This window comes from Linepithema humile, chromosome 5 (genome assembly GCF_040581485.1).
Source record: "Linepithema humile isolate Giens D197 chromosome 5, Lhum_UNIL_v1.0, whole genome shotgun sequence".
NCBI lineage: Eukaryota > Metazoa > Arthropoda > Insecta > Hymenoptera > Formicidae > Linepithema > Linepithema humile.
Window position 1 is genome coordinate 15,286,758 of NC_090132.1, and position 4,621 is coordinate 15,291,378.

At 41.9% G+C, this 4,621-nt stretch overlaps 1 long non-coding RNA gene across 4 annotated transcripts in view; it reads right to left on the reverse strand.

The window, feature by feature from the left end:
- The window catches only part of LOC105667286 (uncharacterized), a 137,243-nt gene that overhangs the window by 75,604 nt on the left and 57,018 nt on the right, over nt 1–4,621 (reverse strand). The gene's annotated exons all lie outside the window — the stretch shown is intronic.

Sequence of the window (4,621 nt, forward strand, 5' to 3'; positions counted from 1 at the left end):
TATTTAGGCTTTTTATAACTTTCAAAACTTTTAATTACACTATTGTGCTTAAAAAAAGTAAAATATTTTTGTTGTAACAATGAGAAGTCGTCATTAACTGCACTTTTTTCATTTCAGGTTGTAGTTTTAGCGTTACAAATATTTAAAATAATAAATTGTCATCGTCACATTCACACACGATCGTTCAATCTGCGATATAATTTCTCTGAATTTTTCCAATATTAATTTTCGGAACACAACGTACTTAAGTAGCAATTAGCATTCATTATATATTTGTCTTACACTAAAATAGAAGTAATGTCACCACGATTGTAATATAAATTCCGCTAACATAAGACCGTCTCGCGATTGTCTCCAATTATTATTAAAGACTCTAAATAAATAATTCGTTCGTTGCCGAATTACTTATTTTCATCCGCGCTTGAATCTGCAGGAGCGACATTCGCGAATGCGGACATACGCATGATAGCGACTTCGGTGCGACTTTGAATATTCGAACGCGTGTTGCGCATCGAGTTGCGTCGTGCTCGCGGCGTCGGGATGCGTTAGTGCGTGTTGCCATATTCGGCAATGCGACGGCAGAGAGGACCAACCGGTCCGTTGCCCTCTTCTCCTAAAGATTCCGGACATCTCGCAAAACGCGAGGCAATAAGTTCATGAGGATAAGCACACTATCGAATATTAGAGCTCCTTTGCTTTCCTTTCGCTATTTAACATCGCTCTTATGTTCGAAATGTATCGATAACTGTTAACATTTTGTATCCGTGCTCCTTCTTTTCAAAATAATTTTCAAAGATATTGCTTTTTTACTAAAAAAATTAAAAATTTTTTTCTTTGCTATTTATTAAAATGCAACACTAATTCTAAAAGAAATAAAAATTGATAAGTTGATCACACTCATAATTAAAAATAGCTGAAATTATTTATTGCCAAAATTTATAAACAATTTTGTAAATTTTAACATTTCAACAATCTTAGTTATCTTCATGAAGATCTACTCAAATAGTTGATTATAAAAATGCAATATCAAAGTTATAATTAAATTTGCATAATATACAACGCGATATGTGCAATTAATCATTAAAAATATTGAAAATAAAATTTTGAAGAAATTGATACATCTTATTTCTTGCAGCAGCACATTCATGGCGCCCCGAATATCATTTAATTGGACCAAGGACGTCATATGTGAAAGTGAAAGGTCATTACGCGATTCGGGTTTTAAGCAATGATGCAACTTACATCAGCGACTGGTTATGCGGTAAAGTAATCGGCATTACGGGAAAAGCAGCGGTACAAAGAGAGATCCGATGTGCGAGCTTGCGTGCGCCGCTTCGCGCACCGCTCTTGCACCGTGACGAATGCATTCGGAAAACACGTGGGGGGACGCGCTAGGTGTCGCGGATAGTGTTTCACTTGTAGTAGCGGCTTGTGAAAGTCGCTTTACGGGATTTCTCGTGGGATTCGAAAGTAGCGGCGATTTGCGGTGGGACAAAACAAAAAAATAGCAATTTTACGACCACGCGTCACTCGCTCTTCTCACCGTCACTTGACACTGTCGCCGGTGCGTCGTGACGTTTTGACCGGCGACACCCGTTATCGCGAGCGCCTTTTTGAAAGGGGCATCGCGACGAGTCACGCTGCATAATCGTCGCTTCGTTATGCAAGGATGATCGTGCGCATCCTAGATGATACATCAGTCCGCAACGCGCGTTGGACGGAATTTACGAGTTCGGTTGCGCGCAGGATCGCCAGCGGGTCGAACTATATCATCCTCCGCGCCATGCGTTCACGTGCACGATGTGACGGATAAATTGATTGAATAATTCAAAAGTATCGAGTAGGAAGTGCCGCGTCCTTTATGCCGCAATCGATTTGGAAAATAAATGACTGGCATTTGGAAAAATAAATTAATAGAAAAAAGACAGAAAAAAAAATTAAAGATTTACAAGGACGCGTGTTTTTTTTTTTTTTTTTTTTTACAAACACGTCTTAACACGTATGATTGTCGCTGCTTCGTCCAGCAGAATTATCATCGCGCGAAACAAAATGATCCTCCGTATCGTGTGTCGATCCGTCGCGGGGTCTGCAGGAGGCGACGGAGAAACTTGTTGGACAAAACGCGCGATCAGACCGGCGACTCTCGCGCTCGTCAACGAGCCAAGTGCAAAACGATCAGAAACGATCCTCCGCCAATAGCGGACGTGCTCCGCGGACGGAGTTTCGAGTGGTCTTTCCAGTTTACAACGCGACCAAAATGGCCTGACAGCGGTATCCATTTCTCTCTTGCCTCCTTTGATCTTTCTCGTTTTCTTCCATCGCCTCCCCCCGTTGTCTTTTCTCTCTCTCTCTCTCTCTCTCTCTCTCTCTCTCTCTCTCTTTCTCGGTATCACGGGGTTCTCACCGTTCTTTCCCTTACCCCGCGACTCTTCCGTGTCCGGCTACGCCGGGCCGTAAATGGCGAGCAGAAGGCCTTGGGCACCCACGCCCTTGCTCTCCCCCCTTTCTCTCTCTCTCTCTCTCTCTCTCTCTCTCTCTCTCTCTCTCTCTCTCTCTCTCTTTCGTTTTTCTTCGTTTTCTTTCTTTTCTCTATTCTCCGCCGCGGATCCATCGTGATCCCTTATCACCGACGCTGCGAAATCTACGCGGCGTCGTCCTTCCCGATAGACCGATTTTGCGGTTTGTCGTGCCTCGACGGCAAACGGCTGAACGAGAAAGGCAGTGTTCAAAAGGAAAGGCGCAATCAAACGATAAAAGAGTCCTCGCGGCCGAATTGACCGCAATGCTCGGGATAAAATGTAGAAGATTGTAGTCGGAGGATAGCTGTGCGAATTGCTGAATCCTTTCAGATTCTACGATCCCTTTATTTCCGCTAAATTTCTCAGAGCGCTCGTCCTCAACTGATCGTTACGAGAAGTAAATAATATTCGATATTGCACATATCGCTGCTTTACATTGCGAGAAAAAGTCGAAAAGTGAAAGAATCGTTTTAAAGTTTTTTTTTTTTCTTTGAACGTTCTTTTACTTTTGTACTTTCTCTAAGCAGTCGGTACGATAGCGTCCTCAAATAGTTGTTACTTTCGAATTCTTACGTAATTAGCTATATATTCACTGTAACGGAAGATATGATTACGCGACTAACATAGATATGCGAGGATGTGCTCGTTATCCTTATAGCACGCCAGTCTCGTCAAAGGCAGCTCTAGAAATAAGAAAAAGACTTTCCCGCAGAGCGGAAAATTGTAGCCAAATGTCTCTTATTGTTGGATAAACACGTGCCGGAACGAAAGTATGCGAATTGTGCGTGAGACCGTTCGCGATTCCTCAGAGACGACGACGACGGCGTCAGCGTGCCGCCAAGACAGAAGCGGAAGAGAACGCACTGCTCTCCTCCGCGAATAATCGGTCAGCTAAAACGAATAGCGGTTCTTTAGTCTTTACGCTGGAAGTTAGGAGACGAGCTCACGCGTCCCGCACGTCGCTCGGGGACATTGAATCCATCTTTCGCTGGAGTAACGGACGTCAGTTGGAAAGCCGCTGGTGTCAAAAGTACCTGAAACGCCTAATCACGCTGTGCATCTGCCCTCCCCTTTTTGAGAAATTTTTCCCTTCGAATTCAGGGCGCTTTAAGGCCTGTTCGTCGTCGATCGATTGTCGATCGGTTTTGTTGAACGACGATGTTAAATGTTTTTTTTATAAATAAATGAAATACTATATTTGTACACTCAAAAAAATATTTCGCTGATGTAGTTAGATTTCTAGATATCGCAACAAGAATGTATCGCTATTTTTCGTATCTGTGAAAACATTGTTTGTCACATATAGAATTTATAGCAGTAATGTTCTAGCAATAGCTTCTGAAAAATTTAGGTACCATTGCTAAATGTTATTCATTGCATGATCTAACACGTGATTGATCTTATATAGATAGGCGCTTTAGAGAAACTTTCTTTTTAAAGTTCACAAACAATACAGATATATATTCTGTTTCTGTCATCTAAACTGATTAAGTAATTACATATGCAATATCACAACAGTTGCTAATCATTTGTCTGTTTTAGTTAATTTTTTACACCTAGAAAATTTTAGCTATTATTGCAAGATCATTTTTTTGAGTGTAATGAAGCTATTTCTCGGAAGAGCTACAAGAGCAGCATCACTTATTATTAGTCATCGATTTAACAGTATATTTGTTTTGGTTCTTACATATTTCGCGTTATTTAGAAAAAAATAATATAAATTGTGAGCCATCAATCACAAGGTAGCGCGTGCTATCCCTCAGAGAATTTGCGCAAAAAATTAATTATGATTGCTCGAGCTACAATTCAACGATAGCGTCCTCAAATAGCGAGAAGTGAGAAATTATAAAGATCCACCGCGGGGATTAAGATTGATCTCAGGTTGCCCACCTCAGTTGCCTGCCCTATTATCACACCTGTCCGCAACTCATCCCATAGATATCTCGCTGACCGCAAAGGAGAAAAAAAGAAAACCCTCCTCTCTACGATTTATCAAGAGGGCAAATCTCCCGGATGTTGACGATCGGCGATTTCGAGAGCCGATGACGGCGGTGCAAGCAGGGGATGTGGGCGGCCGAAATAGGGTGGTAGAAACGCAGTCC